This window comes from Ranitomeya imitator, chromosome 6 (assembly GCF_032444005.1).
Source record: "Ranitomeya imitator isolate aRanImi1 chromosome 6, aRanImi1.pri, whole genome shotgun sequence".
NCBI lineage: Eukaryota > Metazoa > Chordata > Amphibia > Anura > Dendrobatidae > Ranitomeya > Ranitomeya imitator.
Window position 1 is genome coordinate 179,914,797 of NC_091287.1, and position 18,957 is coordinate 179,933,753.

Genomic DNA, 18,957 nt, shown 5'->3' on the forward strand with positions numbered 1-18,957 from the left:
TTCCAGCATGTGGTTCGTTTACATGGCATTCCAGAGAATATCGTTTCTGACAGAGGTTCCCAGTTTGTTTCAAGGTTTTGGCGAGCCTTTTGTGGTAGGATGGGCATTGACTTGTCTTTTTCCTCGGCTTTCCATCCTCAGACTAATGGCCAGACCGAACGAACCAATCAGACCTTGGAAACATATCTGAGATGTTTGTTTCTGCCGATCAGGATGACTGGGTGTCCTTTTTGCCTTTGGCTGAGTTCGCCCTTAATAATCGGGCCAGCTCGGCTACCTTGGTTTCGCCATTTTTCTGCAATTCTGGGTTCCATCCTCGTTTCTCTTCAGGACAGGTTGAGTCTTCGGACTGTCCTGGTGTGGATACTGTGGTGGACAGGTTGCAGCAGATTTGGACTCATGTAGTGGACAATTTGACCTTGTCCCAGGAGAAGGCTCAACGTTTCGCTAATCGCAGACGCCGTGTGGGTCCCCGACTTCGTGTTGGGGATCTGGTTTGGTTGTCTTCTCGTCATATTCCTATGATGGTTTCCTCTCCTAAGTTTAAACCTCACTTCATTGGTCCGCATAGGATTTCTGAGGTTCTTAATCCTGTGTCTTTTCGTCTGACCCTTCCAGATTCTTTTTCCATACATAACGTATTCCATAGGTCATTGTTGCGGAGATACGTGGCACCTATGGTTCCATCTGTTGATCCTCCTGCCCCGGTTTTGGTGGAGGGGGAATTGGAGTATATTGTGGAGAAGATTTTGGATTCTCGTGTTTCTAGACGGAAACTCCAGTATCTGGTTAAATGGAAGGGTTATGCTCAGGAAGATAATTCCTGGGTTTTTGCCTCTGATGTCCATGCTCCCGATCTTGTTCGTGCCTTTCATGTGGCTCATCCTGGTCGGCCTGGGGGCTCTGGTGAGGGTTCGGTGACCCCTCCTCAGGGGGGGGTACTGTTGTGAATTCTGTGGCAGAGCTCCCTCCTGTGGTCACAAGTGGTACTTCGGCTGGTTCTCTCTGTGAGCTTCTGTTGGTGGAGGGAAGTGGTACTGCGGCTTCTGAGTTTCCTCCCTCAGGTGATCTGGTGAGGTCCTTAGGTGCTTCCCTACTTAACTCCACCTAATGCTTTGATCCTGGCTTCCTGTCAATGTTCCAGTGTTGGACTTGCTTTTTCCTGGATCATTCCTGTGGCCTGCTGCTCTGCATAGCTAAGTTCTTCTTTGCTATTTGTTTGCTATTTTTTCTGTCCAGCTTGTCTAATTTTTTGCTGGAAGCTCTGGGACGCAAAGGGTGTACCTCCGTGCCGTTAGTTCGGTACGGAGGGTCTTTTTGCCCCCTTTGCGTGGATTTCTTTAGGGTTTTGTGTAGACCGCAAAGTTACCTTTTCTATCCTCGATCTGTTAAGAAAGTCGGGCCTCACTTTGCTGAATCTATTTCATCTCTACGTTTGTCTTTTCATCTTAACTCACAGTCATTATATGTGGGGGGCTGCCTTTTCCTTTGGGGTATTTCTCTGAGGCAAGGTAGGCTTATTTTCTATCTTCAGGCTAGTTAGTTTCTCAGGCTGTGCCGAGTTGCATAGGCAGAGTTAGGCGCAATCCACGGCTGTCTCTAGTGTTGTTTGGAGAGGATTAGGGATTGCGGTCTGCAGAGTTCTCACGTCTCAGAGCTCGTTCTATGATTTTGGGTTATTGTCAGATCACTGTATGTGCTCTGACCGCTATGTCCATTGTAGTACTGAATTGCCTTTCATAACAGGGAAGAGAGTAGCCAAGTGCCAGAATAGGCGCATCTTCCAGATGTGCCTTTTCTGGGGTGGCTGGGGGCAGATGTTTTTAGCCGGGGGGGAGGGGGCAATAACCATGGACCCTCTCCAGGCTATTAATATCTGCCCTCAGTCACTGGCTTTACCACTCTGGCGGAGAAAGTTGCGCGGGAGCCTACGCCAATTTTTTTCCGCGATTTAACCCTTTAATTTAATAGCTAGAGCGCCAAACTTTGCACATACACACTACTAACATTAGTAGTGCGGAATATGCAAAAAAAAAGGTATATGAGATGGTTTACTGTATGTAAACCATGTCTCATATCATGTCAGGTTTGTGAAGGAGATAGGAAAAGCCGTCAATTGAATTTCCAGCTTTTCTCCTATCTAGCACTGTATGATATATTAATATATATATATACAGTATATATATATAAATATATATATACTGAATATATATATATATATATATATATGTGTCACTGACATATATATATATATAGACAGTATATATGTTTTACGATTATTTGAGCCCATGGATCCATTGTATGTCCATATTGCAAGCCTGCGAGAAAATCTCGCAGTACGGATGCCATACAGATTACATACGGAGGATGACATACGGATCACTATTTTGAGGACTGTTCTGCGTATTACGGCCGTAAATAACGGACCGTATTTTTATACGCTGCGTGTGACGCCGGCCTAAGGGTGAGTATATGACCGTGGACAGGGGACTTACGTTTAACCCTTTTATGACCTTGGGATTTTCCATTTCTCCGTGTTCGTTTTTCGCTCCCCTCCTTCCCAAAGCCATAACTTTTTTATTTTTCCGTCAATATGGCCATGTGAGGGCTTATTTTTTGTGGGACGATTTTTACATTTGAACGACATCATTGGTTTCACCATGTCATGTACTGAAAATAGGAAAAAAATTTCAAGTGAGGTGAAATTGCAAAAAAGTGCAATGCCACACTTGTTTTTTGTTTGGCTTTTTTGCTAAGTTCACTAAATGCTAAAACTAACCTGCCATTTTGATTCTCCAGGTCATTGCGAGTTCATGGACACCAAATATGCCTAGGTTCATTTTTATCTAAGGGGTGAAAAAAATTCCAAACTTTGCTAAAAAAAAAAATTGCACCATTTTCCGATACCCGTAGCGTCTCCATTTTTCGTGATCTGGGGTCCGGTGAGGGCTTATTTTTTGCGTGCCAAGATGACGTTTTTAATAGTACCACATTTATGCAGATCCGTTCTTTTGATCGCCAGTTATTGCATTTTAATGCAATGTCACAGCGACCCCAAAACAATTCTGGCGTTTCAAATTTTTTTCTCGCTACGCCATTTAGCAATCAGGTTAATCAGGTTTTTTTATTGATAGATCGGGCGATTCTGAATGCGGAAATACTAAATATGTGCAGGTTTGATTTTTTTATTGTTTTATTTTGAATGGGGTGAAAGGGGGTGATTTAAACTTTTTTTTTTCACTTTTTTTTCACTTTTTTTGTTTACTTTTGCCATGCTTCAATAGCCTCCATGGGAGGCTAGAAGCTGGCACAACTCGATCGGCTCAGCTACATAGCATCGTCAGATCAGGGCAAGGGCAGAGGTTCAGGCATCCTCACCATCTAGGCTAGGGCCAGGAAAGGTGCCCCTTGTCGGAGTTTACTCGCCAGCCTATCGTGACATTAACTCAGACCGAAAGCCTTTTTCTGGTCCATGATGTATCCTATCACAGCGCTGACAGGACAGTTGCAGCAGCTCAGCTCGGAGGAGCAAATTTACGAACGGTGGTTTCACAGCACCCTGTTATAACTGGCGTGGGGCTCTCGTCCTCCAGGCAAACCATTGTGGAGCCCAAGGTCGCGTGGAGCGACGGGTGGGGATTATTATCTCGCTCCTGCAGGGGGACCCGCAAGCATGGGCATTTTCTCTCCCATCTGACATCTCCCATCAGTAGTGTTGAGCGATACCTTCCGATATCGGAAAGTATCGGTATCGGTTGGGATCGGCCGATATTCAAAAAATATCGGATATCGCCGATACCGATACCCGATCCGAATGCAAGTCAATGGGACCAAAATATCGGAATTAAAATAAACCCTTTCTTTCCTTGTAGGTTCATTCTACATCAAGGAAAACAACTAAGAATAATGTAGGATGTATTGTGGGAGGTGGCGGAGACATTAAAGGCAATGAGGTTTAGCCCAATCAAATAGAATAGCATGTTGGTTTTTTTTTTAAAGACGTTCGGAGTGAAAAAGATATTGAGTATGTAAATTTTTTTTTATTTTGTCAGATATTGATGTTTCACTATTCTACGCCCTTCCCCTTCTTTTTTTTCTTTTTTTTTTTTACTTTTTCCACACTTTCATCTTCATCATCATCAGCATCTTTGACATCAACTTCTTCTTCACCTTATTCATCTTCTTCTTCATCTTCTACCTATTTTTTTTTTTATTACATTCTTCATATTCATTTTATTCAACTATTATTATTCTTCCTATTCTACATATTCTTTTTATTCCACTGTTATTATTCTTCCTATTCTACTTCTTCATCATATTCTCATTTGTGACAGGCATTCCCGTAGTTGTTATCTATAAAAGTTGGAAGATTACACCTTCCGTTCTGCCAGTCACAAAAGTTACATTTGTCCGCGTTCAGTTTGGCCTGCAGCATCAGGCTTTATCCAGGGGCACCACGAGGAGGAACGGACTCACCCCCATACACTGCTTAGTCTTCTTCTGCATATAATTTAGATAATATCTTTTGCTCTGATATTAAGTCTTATGCTTAATGTTCTTCTGCTCTTTGTTCTGCAGCCTCTTGTTCTTCTGCTTCTCGGTCTTCCATGTCGTCGTCTCCAGGGTCGTCGTCTCCAGTGTCGTCATCTCCGCCGTCGTCGTCTCAGCCGTCGTCGTCTCCGCCGTCGTCGTCTCCGCCGTCGTCATCGGGGTGGTCTTCCGGGTCGTCGTCGTCATCATCGGGGTGGTCTTCCGGGTCGTCGTCATCGGGGTGGTCTTCCGGGTCGTCGACTTTAGGGTCTTAAACTTGGAAATGTAGCAGAAGGTACAAGAAGGCTGAGAAAATGCCAAGAACCAGCTGATGGAACTGGAACTCGGATGGCTACCCGAAGGTTCAAGAGCCTATGGAACTACCGAGGACCAGCTGACGTTACTGGAACCCGGTTACTAAGCAGGAGGTACCCGTGCTAAAAAGCACTACCAAGGACCGCCTGGCGTTGGCGGAACTCGGATACCCAGAAGGAGGCACCTAAGCCAAAGGCTCTGCCCGGAACCAGCTGACGTTACTGGAACCAGGATGGGGAGCAGAAGGTACAAGAGCAAAAGACACTGCCGAGAACCAGCTGACGGTACTGGAACCCGGATGGGTAGCCGAAGGTCCAAGAGCCAATGGAACTACCGAGGACCAGCTGACGTTACTGGAACCCGGTTACTAAGCAGGAGGTACCCGTGCCTGAAAGCACTACCAAGGACCACCTGACGTTGGTGGAACTTGGATACCCAGAAGGAGGCACCTAAGCCAAAGGCTCTGCCCGGAACCAGCTGACGGTACTGGAACCAGGATGGGGAGCAGAAGGTACAAGAGCAAAAGACACTGCCGAGAACCAGCTGACGGTGCTGGAACCAGGTGGTGGACCCGAAGGCCCACAGGAGAGGAGAGAACAGCTAGGCCGCGAGGCAGCCGCAGTTACCGAACCCCAACAGTCCTACAGGGGGAGCTGGGCCTACTGGCACTACAGAACCAGCCTTGACTACCAGTTCACGCAGCCCACATAGGAAGCTCCTAAACTGGAGGCACCCTGGAGTTGGCTAACCCGACTGCAACACGACGGGGCAAACATAGGCGTCTCAGCGAGTTTGACACACCCCGGAAACAGCTGACGGTGCTGAAACCAGGTTTGGCACGAGGGAGTACCTGTGACAAAAACACTGCCGAGAACCAGCTGGCGGTGCTGGAACCCAGATGCGTTGCCCAAGTGTGCAAGAGCCAATGGCACGACCGAGGACCAGCTGACGGTGCTGGAACCCGGTTACTAAGCTGTAGGTGCCCGCGCTTAAAAGCACTACCAAGGACCGCCTGACGTTGGCGGAACTCGGATACCCAGGAGGAGGCACCTAAGCCAAAGGCTCGGCCCGGAACCAGCTGACGGTGCTGGAACCAGGTGGTGGACCCCAAGGCCCACAGGAGAGGAGAGAACAGCTAGGCCGCGAGGCAGCCGCAGTTACCGAACCCCAACAGTCCTACAGGGGGAGCTGGGCCTACTGGCACTACAGAACCAGCCTTGACTACCAGTTCACGCAGCCCACATAGGAAGCTCCTAAACTGGAGGCACCCTGGAGTTGGCTAACCCGACCGCACCACGACGGGGCAAGCATAGGCGTCTCAGTGAGCTTGACACAACCCGGAAACAGCTGACGGTGCTGAAACCAGGCTTGGCACGAGGGAGTACCTGTGACAAGAACACTGCCGAGAACCAGCTGGCGGTGCTGGTACCCAGATGCGTTGCCCCAGTGTGCAAGAGCCAATGGCACGACCGAGGACCAGCTGGCGGTGCTGGAACCCGGTTACTAAGCTGTAGGTGCCCGCGCTTAAAAGCACTACCAAGGACCGCCTGACGTTGGCGGAACTCGGATACCCAGGAGGAGGCACCTAAGCCAAAGGCTCGGCCCGGAACCAGCTGACGGTGCTGGAACCAGGTGGTGGACCCCAAGGCCCACAGGAGAGGAGAGAACAGCTAGGCCGCGAGGCAGCCGCAGTTACCGAACCCCAACAGTCCTACAGGGGGAGCTGGGCCTACTGGCACTACAGAACCAGCCTTGACTACCAGTTCACGCAGCCCACATAGGAAGCTCCTAAACTGGAGGCACCCTGGAGTTGGCTAACCCGACCGCACCACGACGGGGCAAGCATAGGCGTCTCAGTGAGCTTGACACAACCCGGAAACAGCTGACGGTGCTGAAACCAGGCTTGGCACGAGGGAGTACCTGTGTCAAAAACACTGCCGAGAACCAGCTGGCGTTGCTGGAACCAAGATGCGTTGCCCCAGTGTGCAAGAGCCAATGGCACGACCGAGGACCAGCTGACGGTGCTGGAACCCGGTTACTAAGCTGTAGGTGCCCGCGCTTAAAAGCACTACCAAGGACCGCCTGACGTTGGCGGAACTCGGATACCCAGGAGGAGGCACCTAAGCCAAAGGCTCGGCCCGGAACCAGCTGACGGTGCTGGAACCAGGTGGTGGACCCCAAGGCCCACAGGAGAGGAGAGAACAGCTAGGCCGCGAGGCAGCCGCAGTTACCGAACCCCAACAGTCCTACAGGGGGAGCTGGGCCTACTGGCACTACAGAACCAGCCTTGACTACCAGTTCACGCAGCCCACATAGGAAGCTCCTAAACTGGAGGCACCCTGGAGTTGGCTAACCCGACCGCACCACGACGGGGCAAGCATAGGCGTCTCAGTGAGCTTGACACAACCCGGAAACAGCTGACGGTGCTGAAACCAGGCTTGGCACGAGGGAGTACCTGTGTCAAAAACACTGCCGAGAACCAGCTGGCGTTGCTGGAACCCAGATGCGTTGCCCCAGTGTGCAAGAGCCAATGGCACGACCGAGGACCAGCTGACGGTGCTGGAACCCGGTTACTAAGCTGTAGGTGCCCGCGCTTAAAAGCACTACCAAGGACCGCCTGACGTTGGCGGAACTCGGATACCCAGGAGGAGGCACCTAAGCCAAAGGCTCGGCCCGGAACCAGCTGACGGTGCTGGAACCAGGTGGTGGACCCCAAGGCCCACAGGAGAGGAGAGAACAGCTAGGCCGCGAGGCAGCCGCAGTTACCGAACCACAACAGTCCTACAGGGGGAGCTGGGCCTACTGGCACTACAGAACCAGCCTTGACTACCAGTTCACGCAGCCCACATAGGAAGCTCCTAAACTGGAGGCACCCTGGAGTTGGCTAACCCGACCGCACCACGACGGGGCAAGCATAGGCGTCTCAGTGAGCTTGACACAACCCGGAAACAGCTGACGGTGCTGAAACCAGGCTTGGCACGAGGGAGTACCTGTGACAAGAACACTGCCGAGAACCAGCTGGCGTTGCTGGAACCCAGATGCGTTGCCCCAGTGTGCAAGAGCCAATGGCACGACCGAGGACCAGCTGACGGTGCTGGAACCCGGTTACTAAGCTGTAGGTGCCCGCGCTTAAAAGCACTACCAAGGACCGCCTGACGTTGGCGGAACTCGGATACCCAGGAGGAGGCACCTAAGCCAAAGGCTCGGCCTGGAACCAGCTGACGGTGCTGGAACCAGGTGGTGGACCCCAAGGCCCACAGGAGAGGAGAGAACAGCTAGGCCGCGAGGCAGCCGCAGTTACCGAACCCCAACAGTCCTACAGGGGGAGCTGGGCCTACTGGCACTACAGAACCAGCCTTGACTACCAGTTCACGCAGCCCACATAGGAAGCTCCTAAACTGGAGGCACCCTGGAGTTGGCTAACCCGACCGCACCACGACGGGGCAAGCATAGGCGTCTCAGTGAGCTTGACACAACCCGGAAACAGCTGATGGTGCTGAAACCAGGCTTGGCACGAGGGAGTACCTGTGTCAAAAACACTGCCGAGAACCAGCTGGCGTTGCTGGAACCCAGATGCGTTGCCCCAGTGTGCAAGAGCCAATGGCACGACCGAGGACCAGCTGACGGTGCTGGAACCCGGTTACTAAGCTGTAGGTGCCCGCGCTTAAAAGCACTACCAAGGACCGCCTGACGTTGGCGGAACTCGGATACCCAGGAGGAGGCACCTAAGCCAAAGGCTCGGCCCGGAACCAGCTGACGGTGCTGGAACCAGGTGGTGGACCCCAAGGCCCACAGGAGAGGAGAGAACAGCTAGGCCGCGAGGCAGCCGCAGTTACCGAACCACAACAGTCCTACAGGGGGAGCTGGGCCTACTGGCACTACAGAACCAGCCTTGACTACCAGTTCACGCAGCCCACATAGGAAGCTCCTAAACTGGAGGCACCCTGGAGTTGGCTAACCCGACCGCACCACGACGGGGCAAGCATAGGCGTCTCAGTGAGCTTGACACAACCCGGAAACAGCTGACGGTGCTGAAACCAGGCTTGGCACGAGGGAGTACCTGTGACAAGAACACTGCCGAGAACCAGCTGGCGTTGCTGGAACCCAGATGCGTTGCCCCAGTGTGCAAGAGCCAATGGCACGACCGAGGACCAGCTGACGGTGCTGGAACCCGGTTACTAAGCTGTAGGTGCCCGCGCTTAAAAGCACTACCAAGGACCGCCTGACGTTGGCGGAACTCGGATACCCAGGAGGAGGCACCTAAGCCAAAGGCTCGGCCTGGAACCAGCTGACGGTGCTGGAACCAGGTGGTGGACCTCAAGGCCCACAGGAGAGGAGAGAACAGCTAGGCCGCGAGGCAGCCGCAGTTACCGAACCCCAACAGTCCTACAGGGGGAGCTGGGCCTACTGGCACTACAGAACCAGCCTTGACTACCAGTTCACGCAGCCCACATAGGAAGCTCCTAAACTGGAGGCACCCTGGAGTTGGCTAACCCGACCGCACCACGACGGGGCAAGCATAGGCGTCTCAGTGAGCTTGACACAACCCGGAAACAGCTGACGGTGCTGAAACCAGGCTTGGCACGAGGGAGTACCTGTGACAAGAACACTGCCGAGAACCAGCTGGCGGTGCTGGAACCCAGATGCGTTGCCCCAGTGTGCAAGAGCCAATGGCACGACCGAGGACCAGCTGGCGGTGCTGGAACCCGGTTACTAAGCTGTAGGTGCCCGCGTTTAAAAGCACTACCAAGGACCGCCTGACGTTGGCGGAACTCGGATACCCAGGAGGAGGCACCTAAGCCAAAGGCTCGGCCCGGAACCAGCTGACGGTGCTGGAACCAGGTGGTGGACCCCAAGGCCCACAGGAGAGGAGAGAACAGCTAGGCCGCGAGGCAGCCGCAGTTACCGAACCCCAACAGTCCTACAGGGGGAGCTGGGCCTACTGGCACTACAGAACCAGCCTTGACTACCAGTTCACGCAGCCCACATAGGAAGCTCCTAAACTGGAGGCACCCTGGAGTTGGCTAACCCGACCGCACCACGACGGGGCAAGCATAGGCGTCTCAGTGAGCTTGACACAACCCGGAAACAGCTGATGGTGCTGAAACCAGGCTTGGCACGAGGGAGTACCTGTGTCAAAAACACTGCCGAGAACCAGCTGGCGTTGCTGGAACCCAGATGCGTTGCCCCAGTGTGCAAGAGCCAATGGCACGACCGAGGACCAGCTGACGGTGCTGGAACCCGGTTACTAAGCTGTAGGTGCCCGCGCTTAAAAGCACTACCAAGGACCGCCTGACGTTGGCGGAACTCGGATACCCAGGAGGAGGCACCTAAGCCAAAGGCTCGGCCCGGAACCAGCTGACGGTGCTGGAACCAGGTGGTGGACCCCAAGGCCCACAGGAGAGGAGAGAACAGCTAGGCCGCGAGGCAGCCGCAGTTACCAAACCCCAACAGTCCTACAGGGGGAGCTGGGCCTACTGGCACTACAGAACCAGCCTTGACTACCAGTTCACGCAGCCCACATAGGAAGCTCCTAAACTGGAGGCACCCTGGAGTTGGCTAACCCGACCGCACCACGACGGGGCAAGCATAGGCGTCTCAGTGAGCTTGACACAACCCGGAAACAGCTGACGGTGCTGAAACCAGGCTTGGCACGAGGGAGTACCTGTGACAAGAACACTGCCGAGAACCAGCTGGCGGTGCTGGAACCCAGATGCGTTGCCTATTAAAGATTGTCTTCCTAGAGCCCCAACTAGCGGTGTTGGAGCTAAGGGTAAGCAGGGGGAGCAGAGTGTAGGCCGAAGCCTGCACTGGAGGCAGCTTTGTGTCTGCGTTGCGTTTGCAGGACACTTTGCCGGCTACACAGTGGGGGAACAGCTGGCGTTGCTGAACCCCACTAACACTAGCGTGTGTTTTTCTCTGTGCAGCTAGCACTTGCGGTCAAAAACTAGCGATGTTAGAGCCCGTGTTGAAGCAGGAGGAGGAGGAGAGGAGCAGAGTGTAGGCCGAAGCCTATTTGAACCAATTTCAAAGGAAACCTTTAACCCCCCCTCAGGTGTTACAAAGTACAAGAGACACACCTTGTGCAGTATTAATGCTGCACAAGTGAAAGGTTGCTCTATTAATTTGTCTACTTGCACACGCTGAATGAAAGACGTACACAATTTAGCCCATTCTACAGTCAAACTGTAGTGGATGCGTGACTTGGCTTTTTAAGGAGACGCAGCACAGGTGTCCCAAATAACGCCTTGGTGCTTGGCGCAGCTTCCTGAGCGTTGTTATTTGCTGTACAGGAGTCTGCGCTCTTGTGTTATCCCTTGGCAATGCCCTGTTAGAGCTGCCCGTCTTATGACCTCATTTCATGTTGGCCGGTGCGGTTAACGATGGCCATAAATCCCAGACCCACAGTGCCTTTTCATAAAGTCACACTGCGGTGCTGTGATTCGTGGCCTTGAGCAGTAAATATTTTGGCCGCTCACACACGTCCTTACACCTGCTTCAGACTGGGCGGCCTCTGCTGATCCCATCTCGCATGCCGCGGCCATGAGGCTGCACAGTCTGAAGAAGGCGGAAGGAGATGAGTTAAGACAGGTGAAGATATGCACTGCTCGTGCCCATCAATCACACCCTCGCAGTCAAAATAAGACAACGAGGAGCATTGTTTCAGGCAGGGCGGACGCACAGGCGCAACAAGCCAACCAATGATGTCAGAAGACGGGAAGCGCTACCAAGGGGGGTGCTGCGTATCATTAGAAAGGAAAGTCACACCAGGAAAGTCACACCTCAGGGACAGTGGAATGGCTCAATGAGACACATTTTGTACGTTTTGAGTTCCACGTGGGCAAGGACAAAAAGTCAGCCACCTTGTACAAATGCAGCAGTACTGCTGTACAAGGTGGCTGTTATACATAGAAACACCTGGGGGTGGGGGCAGGCTCCCTTCAATTTCAGTTCATGTGCCTGCGTGGCGTTTGCAGGACACGTTGCCAGCTACACAGCAGGGGAACAGCTGGCGATGCTGAACCCCACTAACACATTGGCTGGTGTTTTTCTCTGTGCAGCTAGCATGTCCGGGCAGAAACTGGCGTTGTTTGAGCCCAGGGTCAGCAGGAGGAGGAGAGGAGCAAAGTGTAGGCCGAAGCCTGCACTGGTGGCAGCTTTTGTTCTGTTGTGCCAGCGTGGCTTGTGCTGGACACGTTGCCGACTACACAGCAGGGGAACAGCTGGCGTTGCTGAACCCCACTAACACATTGACTGGTGTTTTTCTCTGTGCAGCTAGCAGTTCCGGGCAAAAACTAGCGGTGTTTGAGCCCAGGGTCAGCAGGAGGAGGAGAGGAGCAGAGTGTAGGCCGAAGCCTAGTTGAACCAATTTCAAAGGTTACCTTTAACCCCCCCTCAGGTGTTGCAAGGTACAAGAGCCACACCTTGAACAGCATTAATGATGCACAAGTCAAAGGTTGCTCTATTTAATTTTGCTCCTTGCACACGCTGAATTAAACACGTACACTATTTAGCCCATTATACTGTCAAACAGTAGTGGAGGCGTGACTACTAGTCTTTTTAAGGAGACGCAGCACAGGTGTACAAATTTACACCTAGGTGCTGGGCGCAGATTCCTTACCGTTGTTATTTGCAGTACAGGAAACTGCGCTCTTGTGTTATCCCTTGGCAATACCATGTTAGTGCAGGCCGTCTCATGACCTCATTTCATGTTGGCGGGTGCGGTTAACGATGGCCATAAATCCCAGACCCACAGTGGCTTTTCCTAAAGTCACACTGCGGTGCTGGGATTCGTGGCCTTGTGCAGTAAATATGTTCGTCGCTCACACATGTCCTTACACCTGCTTCAGACTGGGCGGCCTCAGCTGATCCCTTATCGCATGCCGCGGCCATGAGGCCGCACAGTCAGAAGAAGGCGGAAAGAGGGGAGTGAAGACAGGGGAACATATGCACTGCTCGTGCCCATCAATCACACCCTCGCAGTCAAAATATATGAGACAACGGGGGGCGTTGTGTCGGGCAGGGGGGACGCACAGGCACAGCCAGCCAACCAATGATGTCAGGAGACGGGCAGCGCTAACAATGGGGGTGCTGCGTGTCATTAAAAAGGAAAGTCACACCTCAGGGACATTGTAATGGTCTGTAATGAGACATATTTTGTACATGTTGAGTTCCACGTGTGCAAGGAGAAAAAGTCAGCCACCTTGTACAAATGCAGCAGTACTGCTGTACAAGGTGGCTGTTATACATAGAAACACCTGGGGGGGTGGGGGGCAGGCTCCCTTCAATTTCAGTTCATGTGCCTGCGTGGCGTTTGCAGGACACGTTGCCAGCTACACAGCAGGGGAACAGCTGGCGGTGCTGAACCCCACTAACACATTGGCTGGTGTTTTTCTCTGTGCAGCTAGCATGTCCGGGCAGAAACTGGCGTTGTTTGAGCCCAGGGTCAGCAGGAGGAGGAGAGGAGCAAAGTGTAGGCCGAAGCCTGCACTGGTGGCAGCTTTTGGTCAGTTGTGCCAGCGTGGCTTGTGCTGGACACGATGCCGACTACACAGCAGGGGAACAGCTGGCGGTGCTGAACCCCACTAACACATTGGCTGGTGTTTTTCTCTGTGCAGCTAGCATGTCCGGGCAGAAACTGGCGTTGTTTGAGCCCAGGGTCAGCAGGAGGAGGAGAGGAGCAAAGTGTAGGCCGAAGCCTGCACTCGTGGCAGCTTTTGTTCTGTTGTGCCAGCGTGGCTTGTGCTGGACACGTTGCCGACTACACAGCAGGGGAACAGCTGGCGTTGCTGAACCCCACTAACACATTGACTGGTGTTTTTCTCTGTGCAGCTAGCAGTTCCGGGGAAAAACTAGCGGTGTTTGAGCCCAGGGTCAGCAGGAGGAGGAGAGGAGCAGAGTGTAGGCCGAAGCCTAGTTGAACCAATTTCAAAGGTTACCTTTAACCCCCCCTCAGGTGTTGCAAGGTACAAGAGCCACACCTTGAACAGCATTAATGATGCACAAGTCAAAGGTTGCTCTATTTAATTTTGCTCCTTGCACACGCTGAATTAAACACGTACACTATTTAGCCCATTATACTGTCAAACAGTAGTGGAGGCGTGACTACTAGTCTTTTTAAGGAGACGCAGCACAGGTGTACAAATTTACACCTAGGTGCTGGGCGCAGATTCCTTACCGTTGTTATTTGCAGTACAGGAAACTGCGCTCTTGTGTTTTCCCTTGGCAATACCCTGTTAGTGCAGGCCGTCTCATGACCTCATTTCATGTTGGCGGGTGCGGTTAACGATGGCCATAAATCCCAGACCCACAGTGGCTTTTCCTAAAGTCACACTGCGGTGCTGGGATTCGTGGCCTTGTGCAGTAAATATGTTCGCCGCTCACACATGTCCTTACACCTGCTTCAGACTGGGCGGCCTCAGCTGATCCCTTATCGCATGCCGCGGCCATGAGGCCGCACAGTCAGAAGAAGGCGGAAGGAGGGGAGTGAAGACAGGGGAACATATGCACTGCTCGTGCCCATCAATCACACCCTCGCAGTCAAAATATATGAGACAACGGGGGGCGTTGTGTCGGGCAGGGGGGACTCACAGGCACAGCCAGCCAACCAATGATGTCAGGAGACGGGCAGCGCTAACAATGGGGGTGCTGCGTGTCATTAAAAAGGAAAGTCACACCTCAGGGACATTGTAATGGTCTGTAATGAGACACATTTTGTACTTGTTGAGTTCCACGTGTGCAAGGAGAAAAAGTCAGCCACCTTGTACAAATGCAGCAGTACTGCTGTACAAGGTGGCTGTTATACATAGAAACACCTGGGGGGGTGGGGGGCAGGCTCCCTTCAATTTCAGTTCATGTGCCTGCGTGGCGTTTGCAGGACACGTTGCCAGCTACACAGCAGGGGAACAGCTGGCGGTGCTGAACCCCACTAACACATTGGCTGGTGTTTTTCTCTGTGCAGCTAGCATGTCCGGGCAGAAACTGGCGTTGTTTGAGCCCAGGGTCAGCAGGAGGAGGAGAGGAGCAAAGTGTAGGCCGAAGCCTGCACTGGTGGCAGCTTTTGGTCAGTTGTGCCAGCGTGGCTTGTGCTGGACACGATGCCGACTACACAGCAGGGGAACAGCTGGCGGTGCTGAACCCCACTAACACATTGGCTGGTGTTTTTCTCTGTGCAGCTAGCATGTCCGGGCAGAAACTGGCGTTGTTTGAGCCCAGGGTCAGCAGGAGGAGGAGAGGAGCAAAGTGTAGGCCGAAGCCTGCACTCGTGGCAGCTTTTGTTCTGTTGTGCCAGCGTGGCTTGTGCTGGACACGTTGCCGACTACACAGCAGGGGAACAGCTGGCGTTGCTGAACCCCACTAACACATTGACTGGTGTTTTTCTCTGTGCAGCTAGCAGTTCCGGGCAGAAACTAGCGGTGTTTGAGCCCAGGGTCAGCAGGAGGAGTAGAGGAGCAGAGTGTAGGCCGAAGCCTAGTTGAACCAATTTCAAAGGTTACCTTTAACCCCCCCTCAGGTGTTGCAAGGTACAAGAGCCACACCTTGAACAGCATTAATGATGCACAAGTCAAAGGTTGCTCTATTTAATTTTGCTCCTTCCACACGCTGAATAAAACACGTACACTATTTAGCCCATTATACTGTCAAACAGTAGTGGAGGCGTGACTTGTCTTTTTAAGGAGATGCAGCACAGGTGTCAAAATTTACACCTAGCTGCTGTGCGCAGATTCCTGAGGGTTGTTATTTGCTGTACAGGAGTCTGCGCTATTGTGATCCCTTGGCCATGCGCTGTGAGCGCTTCCTGTCTTCTGACCTCATTTAATGTCGGCCGTTACGGTTAGCGATGGACATGAATCCCAGACCCACAGTGTGTTTTCAAAAAATCACACTGCGTGGCTGGGATTCGTGGCCTTGTTCAGTAAATATGTTTGACGCTCACACATGTCCTTACACCTGCTTCAGACTGGGCGGCCTCATCTGATCCCTTATCGCCTGCCGCGGCCATGAGGACACCCAGTCTGAAGAAGGCGGAAGGAGATGAGTGAACACAGGCAAACATATGCACTGCACATGCCCATCAATCACACCCTCGCTGTTCAAAAAAATAAGACACCGAGGGGCGTTGTTTCGAGCAGGGCAGACGCACAGGCGCAGCCAGCTAACCAATGATGTCAAAAGACGGGCAGCGCTAACAAGGGTGGTGCTGCGTATCATTAGAAAGGAAAGTCACACCTCAGGGACAGTGGAATGGTCTCAATGAGACACATTTTGTACGTGTTGAGTTCCACGTGGGCAAGGAGAAAAAGTCAGCCACCTTGTACAAATGCAGCAGTACTGCTGTACTAGGTGGCTGTTATACATAGAAACACCTGGGGGGGTGGGGCCAGGTTCCCTTTAATTTCAGTTCATGTGCCTGCGTGGCGTTTGCAGGTCACGTTGCCGGCTACACAGCAGGGGAACAGCTGGCGTTGCTGAACCCCACTAACACATTGGCTGGTGTTTTTCTCTGTGCAGCTAGCACTTCCGGGCAAAAACTAGCGGTGTTTGAGCCCAGGGTCAGCAGGAGGAGGAGAGGAGCAGAGTGTAGGCCGAAGCCTGCACTGGTGGCAGCTTTTGTTCTGTTGTGCCAGCGTGGCTTGTGCTGGACACGTTGCCGACTACACAGCAGGGGAACAGCTGGCGGTGCTGAACCCCACTGACACATCACCTAGTGTTTTTTCTGTGTAGACAACACTTCCAGGTGGCAACTGACAGTGTTGAAACCCAGGGAATCAAAGAGGAGCAGAGTGTAGGCCGAAGCCTGCAGTGGAGCAAGTTGAAAGGGAACCTTTAACCCCCCCCCCCCCCCCCCAGGCATTTGTTGCTGAAAGAGCCATCTTGTACAGCAGTAATACTGCACATGGAAAATGGTGGCTCCGAAAATTATGCTCCTTGCAAACGCTGAAGTACACACTCATATAATGTGTCCCCTCACACCGTCAAACCATCACGGAAGTGGGACTTTCCTTTGTAATGTGACACAGCACAGCCGTCATTCCAACCCCCTTGGTGCCGGGCGCCACCTCCTCAACGTTGTTTGGTTCTGTCACGGAGCCCGCGCTGTAATGTTATCCCTTGGCCATGCACAGTTAGCGGTGCCCGTCTTCTGACATCATGTAGGTGTCAGGCTGGCAGTGCCTGTGCGTCCAAGCTGCCCGAGATCCAACCTTGCAGTGTCATCTAATGTAGTCCCACTGCGGGCCAGGGATCCATGGGCATGCGCAGTGCATATCATCGCCTCTCACTCACCTCCTTCCTGCTTCTTCAGACTGTGCGGCGTCACGGCCGTGGCATGCTATTAGGGATCAGCTGACGCCGCCTAGTCTGAAGAAGCGTGAAGAAGGGGAGTGAGAGGCTAGTATATGCACTGCGCATGGCCATGGATACCAGGCCCACTGTGGGATCACATTAGACGACACTGCGAGGTGTGATTTCGGGCAGCGTGGACGCACAGGCGCAGCCAGGACGACAACAAATGATGTCAGAGGACGGGCAGCGCAAACTGTGCATGGCCAAGGGATAACATAACAGCGCAGGGTCCATGACGGAATCAAACAACGCTAAGGAGGCAGCGCACGGTGCCAAGGGGATAGCAATGACGGCTGTGCTGCGTCACATTACAAAGGAAAGTCCCACCTCCGGGACGGTTGGACGGTGTGAGGGGACACATTACATGAGTGTGTAGTTCAGCGTTTGCAAGGAGCATAATTTCAAGAGCGACCTTTCCCTTGTGCAGTATTAGTGCTGCACATGGTGGCTCTTTCAGTAACAAACGCCTAGGGGGGGGGGACAGGTCCCCTTACATTTTAGTTGTGCCAGCGTGGCGGTCGCATGACACGTTGCCGGATACACAGCTGGGGATCAGCTGACGTTACTGAACCCCAATAACAGAGGAGCGACTGTTGACTGTGCACACAGCACTTCCAGGCACCAACTGGCGGTGTTAGAGCCCAGGGACAGCAGGAGGAGCAGATTGGAGGTATTGCCGCACACACAGCTGGGGATCAGCTGACGTTACTGAACCCCAATAACAGAGGAGCGACTGTTGACTGTGCACACAGCACTTCCAGGCACCAACTGGCGGTGTTAGAGCCCAGGGACAGCAGGAGGAGCAGATTGGAGGTATTGCCGCACACACAGCTGGGGATCAGCTGACGTTACTGAACCCCAATAACAGAGGAGCGACTGTTGACTGTGCACACAGCACTTCCAGGCACCAACTGGCGGTGTTAGAGCCCAGGGACAGCAGGAGGAGCAGATTGGAGGTATTGCCGCACACACAGCTGGGGATCAGCTGACGTTACTGAACCCCAATAACAGAGGAGCGACTGTTGACTGTGCACACAGCACTTCCAGGCACCAACTGGCGGTGTTAGAGCCCAGGGACAGCAGGAGGAGCAGAGGAACAGAGTGTAGGCCGAAGCCTGATTGGAGCAAGTTGAAAGGGAACCTTTAACCCCCCCCCAAGACGTTTGTAGCTGAAAGAGCCATCTTGTGCAGCACTAAGGATGCAAAAGGAAAAGGTTGCTCTTTTAATTATGCTCCTTGCAAACACCGAAGTAAACACTAAAAATGTGTCCCTTTATACCGTTAAACCGTTCCGGAGGTGCGAATTTCCTTCGTAATGGGACACAGCACAGCTGTCATTCCTATCCCCTTGATGCCGTGCGCTGCCTCCTTAGCGTTGTTTTAAGCTGTCACGGAGCCTGCGCTGTTCTGTTAGCCCTTGGCCATGCCCAATTAGCGCTGCCTGTCTTCTGACATAATTTGGTGTCAGGCTGTCAGTGCCTGTGCGTCCACGCTGCTCCAGATCCCACCTCGCAGTCTCGTCTAACGTAATCCCATTGCGGGCCTTGGAACCATGGGCATGCACAGTGCATAACCTCGACTCTCACTCCCCTCCTTCCCTCTTCTTCAGACTGTGCGGTGTCACGGCCGTGGCATGCTAGGGATGAGCTGACGCCGCACAGTCTAAAGAAGGCGGAGGGAAATGAGCGAGAGCCCGAGGGGAAGATATGCACTGCGCATGCCCATGGATCCCAGGCCCGCAGTGTGACTCAATCAGAAGACACTGCG